The sequence below is a fragment of the Oryzias latipes genome, chromosome 19 (genome assembly GCF_002234675.1).
Source record: "Oryzias latipes chromosome 19, ASM223467v1".
Taxonomy (NCBI): Eukaryota; Metazoa; Chordata; class Actinopteri; order Beloniformes; family Adrianichthyidae; genus Oryzias; species Oryzias latipes.
This window is the reverse complement of record NC_019877.2, coordinates 17847521-17857749: the sequence shown is the minus strand read 5'-3', so window position 1 is coordinate 17857749 and position 10229 is coordinate 17847521. Positions and strand designations below refer to the sequence as shown.

At 40.1% G+C, this 10229-nt stretch overlaps 1 long non-coding RNA gene across 3 annotated transcripts; it reads left to right on the top strand.

Annotated features, from left to right (window-relative positions):
* The first annotated feature begins 5281 nt into the window (after positions 1-5281).
* Positions 5282-8693, top strand: LOC111946410. 3 transcript variants are annotated; one of them, XR_002872126.1, is made up of 3 exons: positions 5282-6327; positions 7102-7187; positions 7432-8693. It is a non-coding gene; the product is annotated as an uncharacterized LOC111946410 (long non-coding RNA). The 3 variants fall into 3 exon arrangements; XR_002872124.1 differs by having other exon boundaries at positions 7102-7192; XR_002872125.1 differs by lacking the exon at positions 5282-6327 and having other exon boundaries at positions 6334-7187.
* The last annotated feature ends 1536 nt before the right edge of the window (positions 8694-10229 follow it).

Below are 10229 nucleotides of genomic sequence, written 5' to 3'. Positions count from 1 at the left end.
AGAACTTCTGCAGGTGACAAGATGCTGAGCTGGACATGAAGTCTGCGGTGTAGACAGTGAACAGGAACGGAGCCAGAACTGTTCCCTGCGGTGCTCCTGTGTTACAGACAATCATATCTGACTCACAGTGGCGAGACCTCACATACTGCAGTCGGTTTGAGAGGTAGTCCAGTATCCATGCAGACAGATGCTGGTCCACGCCCAAGTGCACCAACTTGTCCCTCAGCAGCAGCGGTTGAATGGTGTTGAAAGCGCTGGAGAAGTTGAAAAACATGACTCTCACATAGCTCCCAGTCTGGTCCAGGTGTGACAGAGCTCTGTCCAGGAGGAAGATGACAGCATCCTCAACTCCGGTACCGGGCTGGTAGGCGAACTGCAGCGGGTCCATTGACTGGCTGACCATGGGACGAAGATGTGTGAGCACCAGCCTCTCCATCGTCTTCATCAGATGAGAGGTCAGCGCCACCGGTCATACAGTTTGATTGAATGTCTGTGTACATACCAGGCCAATATCGTTGTGGGCTAACAACCCTCTCTGTAAATCCCTGTCAAATAGAATAGAAACGGTGCTCCCTGTCTACGTCGCAGTTCACCTTTCGCGGTTTCGTGGTCTTTCGCGGTTATTTTTAGAAGAAAACTCCCGCGATAAACAAGGGAACACTGTACTGGTGAAAAAGAAATGCAGATATATGTCCAGCTGCAGCAGAACACATGAATATGACTTTTTTTCATTATCACTGGATGAAAAACAGACATTTAGGACACAGTGTAGCTGCTCAGTTTTATTCATGAAGTTCAGCACACACTGTGAGATGTCCAAGGAGCTGCAGCCCTCCAAAGTTGTAAAGGGACTATGACGGGAGAGGATTGATTATTTATTGGTTATATTAAAAGTGTCACGGTGTGGGGTGGCTTGAGAGCCGGTTGGACCCAGTAGCAGAGGCGGAGGCAGACGGTTCAGGGACAAGGGGGTTTAATGCAAAACAAAAAGCGCTGCAGAGCAGGATTACAAAACAAAAAAAACAAAAACTTACTTGGCGTGGCATGAAACATGAGCGTGGCAAAAACATGAAGACATGAACACCATGACAAAAGGTAATGGACCAGCACAGGAGGAAGGCAGAGACAAGACTTATATACAGACAGGGCAGACAAGACACAGGTGAACACGATCAGGGCAGAAGGGGACCAAAGGAAGTAAAACTCAAGAAACATGACAAGACAGGAAACCTTTCAAAATAAAACAGGAAACAGAACCAAACAAGACAGAACAAGAACTAAAACGAAAAACAAGACACAACAAACTGAAAACCATGACAAAAAGAAAAGAATTCAAAATGTTTTCATCAAGATTCCATGTTGTTTTTTTCTCCTATAAGGTGGATTACCAAAACACACCACTCATCTGCTCCTCGTCTGGCCATTCCATCGAATTTTAGAAACCGTTTGGCCCACGAGTCGAAAGGTTTGCCCAGTCCTTTTTTAACATTTACACAATTCACGTGACAGGTAAACTTTGTTTATAGATGTATTTTATGTCAAGCACCTTGTGTTCCACTCATTCAATTCAATTCAATTCAATTTTATTTGTATAGCCCAAAATCACAACAACAGTTATCTCGATGGGCTTCGAAGTAAACATGAACTCAAAAGGATCATGAATACAAAGAGTTCAATAGGAAAATACTAAAATGAACTAACAAACTGACTAAGCTATACTGGCATCCCTGCCCTTAGACCCCCCTTAAGGAAAAACTCCTAAAAAAACGGATTCCTTGTTAAAATAAAATATGTCCAACACAAGAGGCCCTCAGCTTTCATCTGTTTGCCTAGCTGTTGGACAGGACAAGTTAAAAAAAAAAAAAAACGGATTCCGGAAAAAAATGAAGAAACCTCAGGGGTGCCCACATGAAGGAGGGATCCTTCCCCAGGACGGACAGGCGATTTACCAGAACTCTTAGAGAAGAATTAACTTATCTAAATCTACAACTACATATATAAAGTCCAGCAGATCCAGCCGTGGTTGGGACAGTCAGGGGCGCGAGTCGAGCCTGAGACAGGAACCACAGCCAGGTGTAGGTGTAGGAGCAGGAGCAGAGACGAACTACTCGGTCAGGTACAGAGCAGAGACGAGCCAGAGACGAGCCAGAGGCAGGATCCACAGCCAGGTGTAGGAGCAGGAGCAAAGGCGAGGTAAACGGTCAGGAACAGGAGCACGGATGAGACAACTGGAGTCTGGAAGCACTCCCACTCCCCAGGAGGGGAGAGGGAAAGAGTGACAATACATGAATCGCACTGCACCAAACAGAGGCATGGAAAACTAAATGATAAATGATGATCAAAAATAGAGGAGAGGAAGGGTAGAAGTAGATGAGAAAAGAGGACAGAACCCCAGTGCACCATAGTTACCCCCACTCATGAGTGGCTGGATGGCTCATTTGGGTGTGTGTAGGACTGGAGCATGGGAAATCAGGGCTCGTTTCCCGGGGGGCATGATGAGCTTCATCCAGTGTGGGTTCTTAGGCAAGACCCTTCACGCTACTGCCTAAATATTTAGCCATAAGGGGGCCCGAGTCTTGGTGTCTCTCTGCCGGTCCCCAGATAAAATACAATTTTGTATCAGGAAGCGCATCTGACCAAACCAGATGTATGGATCAGTGGAAGCTGATTCACTGTGGGGGGTCGAAAGGAGAACAACAACCTTCTGTTTTACTCATGTTGATGAAATGTACTCTGAAAATAAAGTGGTCGATTGATTGCTCTATACTTCTAAACTTCCTGTTCATGGTCACAGGGTCACTGGGGTAAACTCAACTACTGCCTGGGTGGGGATCACACTGGCATGTTCATTCACACAAAGACAAACAATCACGCAGACACCCTCACTCCTAAGGGACAAGTTCAAATCACCATGTTATTGAACTGTAGAATGAAGCTTGAGATCTAAGAGTTAACCCACAAATGCACGAGGAGAACATGCAAGCTCTGCACAGAACTGACAAAGCCAGGATTTGGAGCGGGACCTTCTCCCTGTGAGGCAAAATTGAAAAGTGTTTTACCTAAATTATTTTGTTAAGCGCAACCCTCACCTAAACTAAACTAAGTGATAGCTTTCTTTAACCTTAATCTATACCTCTTTTCATAACTTAGCACCTAACTACATTTAAACAGAAACTATATTCTGCGTTATTGTTTTTTTTAACCTGGCGGGGCGGCTAGGTGCAGCGTTAGGGCAGTCGACCCATGATCTTAAGATTGCAGGTTCGATTCCCGCCTTGCGAAGTGACCTTGGGCAAGACACTGAACCCCACCTTGCCTCTGGTGGGAGGTTGGCGCCAGTTTGGCAGCGGAGCCGCCACCAGTGTGTGATGTGTGTGTGTGCATGGGTGAATGGGACTGTGACTGTAAAGCGCTTTGGGCCTTTGAAGAAGGTAGAAAAGCACAATATAAGTACACGCCATTTACCATTTGTCCTGTCAAACAGCTGAGAAAGCAGATCACAGCTGAAGGCCTACTGTGTTGTGAGCCGGAGCCAGGGCAGGGACCCGTCCCACCCCAAGGCACTCTGGGCCCATACCCAATGCCCTGACCGCTCGAGACCTACACCAGCGCCCAGAGGAGAGGCATGCCATCGCCCGGAAGTCCTGAGCCCCCACCCCCAGTGGCAGGGATGGGACAACCCATAGTCAGTCCACACTGCACACCCCTTGCAACCTGCCCGCTAGCCCTCTTGATATTCTGTGTATTTTTGACCTCGTGTCCTAAAAAGACCTGATGGTCCTCACCAGTGTTTATGCCAGGAATGGTCCCTAAAGGTCCCAAGTACAAGAACACACCTACTTTCTTTAATTTAAATGATATTTAAATGATAAACGGTGTGTACTTATACAGCGCCTTATAACCTTCTTAGAAGGACCAAAGTGCTTTACAGTCACAGTCCCATTCACCCATGCACACACACATTCACACACTGATGCTTAACACTGGTGTCAACCTATAACCACCAGGAGCAATGTGGAGTTCATTGTCTTGCTCAAGGACACTTCGACACATGGGAATTAAATCTGCGGTATTCTAATCAGAGGTTGATCGCTCTACCTCAGCACCATGGACCACACCATGGCCATGTGTGGTCACTAAAATTCAAGCTTTTTCATAGAATTTACACAGGGAAAATGAAACAAAACCTTTTTTTTAGATTAATTTGTATTGTGTTTTTTTTCAAATACTCTCTTTTCAATAATAAAATCAAATGGTTCCCCCAGACTGAAAACTATTAAGGCTGTATAGTGGTTCAATTATTAATCAAAGAATTCAGTAAAAAGTAGTTTGACTGACAGTTCTTTTGAAGAAACTTCCCTAAGAACTGGGACCTATAAGCCCCATTTACCTAAAATCAACTCACACAACCTTTTTTTTTCGCCCATGCCCTTTTCCGGATGTTTTAGTAATCAGAAAAAACTAATTTTCCATTTATAAAAAAGTAGAATTTTGTAATTCTTGTATTTCAAGCTCTTTTAATTTGTTTTTAGACATTATTCTTTTTGTAGCTGTGTATACATTAATTATATTAAATCTTCCTTTAGGATCTGTAATAATACTCTGCAGATAAGTTGTGTTAAGTACAGATAAAACCCCACAAATGTGAAGCACTTTGACCCCCCCCCCCCCCCCCGACTCATAAATTAAGGGGATCAATTCCACCCAAACCCTCTACTAAAGATATGTCCCTCTGATCACCTGATCCAATTAATCAACAGCTTTAATAGCGAAAAAACAAGCAGGTTTGTAGTGTTTCAGCACCAAGGTTGGGTCACCAACCAATTTGGAAAGATAATTCACATTTTACCATGAACAGAAAGTTTAAATCAACTGATCACTCATAGACATAAAGTAGCACAATGCATTTCCAAAACTGAACTATGTGGTACCCACATTTGGCCAGAAGATGGAGCCACTCTTCAGATGAACCTGCAACTGTTGAAAGAACTGCAAGTTTAACCCTTCCGCTCGCTTAGGTTGGCATGTGCTTTGGGGTCTGCATGACCCCCCTGCAAAAAATGTAACTCCTTCCGCTGTGTTACAGGGCATAAGTGACCCCACGATGCATTTCTCGGTGGCCAGCACGAAACCCATTCCCTCCGCTGTTTAAACGGGCATAAGTGACCCCACGAGACAATACTTTATTTATTTTTTCTCTTTCCATCCTCTCCGCTGTGTTACAGGGCATAAGTGACCCCACGATGCATTTCTCGGTGGCCAGCACGAAACCCATTCCCTCCGCTGTTTAAACGGGCATAAGTGACCCCACGAGACAATACTTTATTTTTTTTTCTCTTTCCATCCTCTCCGCTGTGTTACAGGGCATAAGTGACCCCACGATGCATTTCTCGGTGGCTAGCACGAAACCCATTCCCTCCGCTGTTTTAACGGGCATAAGTGACCCCACGAGACAATACTTTATTTTTTTTTTCTCTTTCCATCCTGTCTTCATTTTCCTTACACCCCAAGACCACCAGGGGGTGGAGAGGGAGGGGGGGGGGGGGGGGGGTATCAATTTTTTTTAAAATTTATTTTCATACCCCTCGCGCTGTGGAGTTTGCGACTACTATTCGCAGTCCAGCCTGTTCCTGTGACGCTTTGAGTGTGTGAAATATTGTTGTTTCTTTTGTAAAAAAAAATGCTTTTGTCTTTTCACTGTTGCTTGTGTTACTTGACTTGCCTGTGAAACTCAATAAAACAATGGAGTTGATATGTTTTTTTCCTTGTTGTTTTTTTTTTTTTCTTTCAACCATTTTTCACTCCAGCAAGGCATGAGTCAAGGTAAGTAAACTTTACAGCGACTTTTTCTTTTTAGCTGGGACTTTTGATTATGTTTTATGTCTTTCTTTTTTTTAAAAAAAAAAAAAACCTGTTGCAACTGTAAGACTTTAGATTATTATTAAATACCTTTTATTTATTTATTGCTTTCTTTTTTTGTTGTTTGTTTTTGCTTTCAAAAAATAAAAAGTTGTGTCTCAGCTCGCTTTTTGGAAAATCAGTTTTAACAGGAGCAGTTGGTGCAATACCTCCACACCAGGTGGTGGCAGTATTGCACCATTCTGTTTTTCTTGTCAAGCTGCAGGAACCGGAAATCAGAAGCTATCCGGTCTACCACGCACGCATTTAATTGCTTTTAAAAACTATAAACACTAAATTGTGCAGCACTGTATGCCGTTATAGTTATCGATTAGGGAGGGAATTCGGACACAGATTTTCAGGACTTTTGTAACCTTGAGATTTAATGTTTACAAGCTTCACGTGTTTACATGGCTTTGTTACAAAACGGTGAGTTTTCCCGGTCATATGTGGGCTTGTTGCTTTTACTAAACACTGTCATTTGCGTAATCAGTGTTCTAAATTTTATTGAAGAGAAAAAAAAAACCAACAGGAATTACCATCTTTAATAGAATTTGCATCTGATGCAGCAAGAATGATTTTATGGATTTTAATATAAAATGATCTTTTAGGTAACATTCTTTCGTTCAGATTCTTAAAAGAATGTAAAATTGTGAACGCTATTAAATAATAACAGGATGCAGACAATGAGTCCGAACACACAAAAAACCCAGGTGAACTCAAACCGATCTAGGTCACAGATTTTTTATTGTAATACAGTATAATCATAATCAAGGATACATTTCTTGAAAATATGCAGTGTCAGATTAAATCAAATTAAAAACGAATGTACGACTCCAAGTACCACAGATACATCAAACAAATTTCAGAAGCAATAGTTCTTGATAGTGTAATTACTCACAAATATAGACATTTTACCTTGAAGAATATCTATGAAGTACACTCGTGTCACATTTAGCTAAGTGATATAAGGAGCCACTTACCAGATATATCAAAAATAGAGATTAAAACTTTTCTTAAAATGTAAAGACAACTCAAAGATGATGATATAATATTTTTCTACATTTTCTTATGCGATGCACACGTGTCGAACTACGTTGGTTACATATATATTGATTACAATTAATGATTGCTATTACTTTTATAAAGAGCTTATATGTGGCTTGAAAAGTAACGAAAATAACATGTCATTCTGGGGGGGAGGTCCGGTCCACATCAGCGCCATCTTCCTTCATGTCATCGTCGTCCTCATCAGAAGAACTGCCGATATAAATGACTCCAACATGACTGTAAGGTACCGCATGTTCCCCATAGATTTCCATCTGTAAAAGATGTTAGGGAAATTTCATGTGTAATTGCATTAATTATTCATTAAAGAATAATGAATCAAAATTGCTTGAAAAGTAAAAAAAAAACAATACATTACCTGGTTGGGTTGCATGTTATGGTTTATTGAAAGTGGTCTCTGGTTTTTTGTCTTCAAAGTGAATTTTTCCTCACTTTCTGTCTGCACGCCTTTGTCAATCTTCGCAGGTTTGTCTGCTGTTGGAGTGCCTTCAGTTGAAGATGTGACATCTTCTATCATCTTTTCATCTTGGAAACTGGTTAGGTTTCTATTGATGCCTTCACAGCACAGGTATTGTCCTCCACAGAGGCAAAAACACCTCTTCCCTGAGCCAGGTTCAGGTGAACCAAAACCTTGGAGGTCCTTAAGATCTGCAGAAAAAAATGAAGGGGTAAAAGTTGTCCCGTCTAAATTTCTTTCGTGAATAATGGTAAGATCTTCCATCTTGTGCTCCAATCTGTTGTCCTGGGGAAAGCCTGAAGTAGAATGGGGAGGCCTTTATTTAAATCCTCTGTCTGGAGTCTGACTTCCTAATAAGGTTGAGGAGCAAATCAAAAGTTCCCAAGTTTATGGTTGCTCCTTTACCATAAACACATACATTTTAACTCAAGGATCAGAATTAGCTATTCTATCATTGTGCCATGTCATGTCAGACACCTCAGAACCCACACAGATTTAAATCTATGGAGGTTTTTAATACTAAACTCTGTGACATAACATAACAAAGATATATCTGGACTTTTTAAACAAAATTTTCTGAATCTTTACCAACAAACAGACAAACAATTTAAGCGTCTAGGTAATGTACCCATCTCATTAGCTGGTCGTGTAAATATAGTTAGAATGAACGTATTGCCAAAATATTTATTCCTTTTCCAATGCATCCCTATTATAATTCATTAAAAGTTTTTTAAAAAAAAATCGATTCTCTTGTCTCATCATTTATTTGGAATAAAAAAACACCCAGAATTAAAAAAGTTTTTTTGCAAAGACCAAAATTCCTGGGAGGATTAGGACTGCCTAGGTTTAGTCTGTATTATTGGTCATGTAATATTTGATGTATGTCCTTCTGGGACGGAAAAACCAGACCTGACTGGGAACGGTTGGAAAATCGAGCTTTCTTCCCAAACACAGCAAAGTCACTGCTATATTGTACATCAGATCTTTCTAAATTTAAATGCCAGAACCCAGTTGTATCTCAGTCCCTAAAAATTTGGTCCCATATAAGAAAACATTTTAAATGGAATTTTTGTTCAGTACAAATGCCGTTGACCAACAATCAAGCTTATAAATTACTATCACATGATACATTTAAACAATGGGGCTCTAAAGGGATCCACTTAGTAGCAGATTTGTTCATAAATAAGACTTTCTCTACATTTGACCTTTGAAAAATCTCAAGAGTTGAGCTTAAATGTAAGTGCGGACGAGCCAATTTATTCGCCCAAAACAGAAAAGAAATACAACCTTTTTGGTAAAGTTACATTTGTGATTAAGACGAAAGAAAACCGATAATTCAAATAATTCAATCTCTTGAGTGGCTGTGATTGTGTAAAAAACAACCCTGCAGCTTTTGCACATTTCATCCACAAGGTGACAGCATTCTCCACAACAAAATCCACTGCCAACCTGTTTGGAAAGTCTTTATCGGTCTGAAAAGGACCTCTTTGCACCAAATCCATTCTTACTGGATCAGAGAGTGTGGTTGGTCATTCAGCTGGATCAACTGGATTTAAGTTTGGGCGAATTTTGGATCCAGTCTGTTCCTCTTCCATACAGAGCTACAATAAAAGCAAACAGTTAAAAGAAAACAGTCAAATGTTTCCCTTTCAACAGTAGATGTGGTGACAGAAGTTTCTTCTGCAGATAAAAAACAAGAATTATTATTGTACAATAATCAATGATAAAGCCAATAAAATATCTATAGCAGAATAATAATATATTGGCTCGTTTAAAATCTGTGTGCAGGTTTTTCACAATTTCATGATCTTTTTATATATTTATGAGAGATTTATTGTTTGATTGTATATTTGCATAAGGTCATATTTCATTATGCAGACACTGTTTTTTTTTTATTACTCCAATACTTTTTAATACTTTTTGAGAGCAGAAGAAACTGTCGGCTGAGATGGAACTGTGCAAAACATCATCATTATGTAAACTAAAACTGCAAAATATAAATGAGAAATAAATGTACCTATTTATAAATAATAAAATGTGAACACTAATTTGAGAATAAGTGGAAATATAAGCCTTTAATACACTTCTTTTTGTATTATTTTGTATGTTCATAATTTTAAAATTAGTACATTTATTTTGTTTGTCATTTATAGATGAGAACCTTTATTTCCTGACACACTCGTTGTAAAACTCAGACTACCTGACTGTCTATAACAGATAAACAGCAGTTTTTATGCTGTAATAAACCGAAAAATGCAGAACGCACTAAATATGTGTTACCAAAACAATGAAACAAAACGATAACGTGAGTTAATTGCGCAGCTGCACAGAACTGCTGGATAATGTAAAAATAAAGCCCCAACATCCTCCAAACTTACCTGGTGACTGATGTGGAGTTGATCAGTGACAAAATGTGTTGGTTCGTTGATTTGTTGTTAGGAACCCATCTTGAAACGGAAGGCATCAACCTAAGGGCTGTGTAAACATTACCTGGTGACTGATGTTGAAGTTTCTTTTATCCCTTTTAGGTCCTGTCAGATAAAGTCTCTGAGGAATTAAGTGTTTCTTGTCGAGTTGATCACTGACAAAATGTGCTGGTTCGTTGATTTGATGTTAAGGGACCCACCTTGAAACCATCCACCTAAGGGCTGTGTAAACATTAAGGTTAACGTTTTTTTAGGTTTCATGCTTTTCTATTCCCGTTTTTGCTTGTTCCTTTAGCATAAATCCTTTTAAATTTGATTCTGTCAGGTTAGGTTATGTGGACAGTGTTTAAGTCCAAAATACATTTAAAAAATAAATAAAA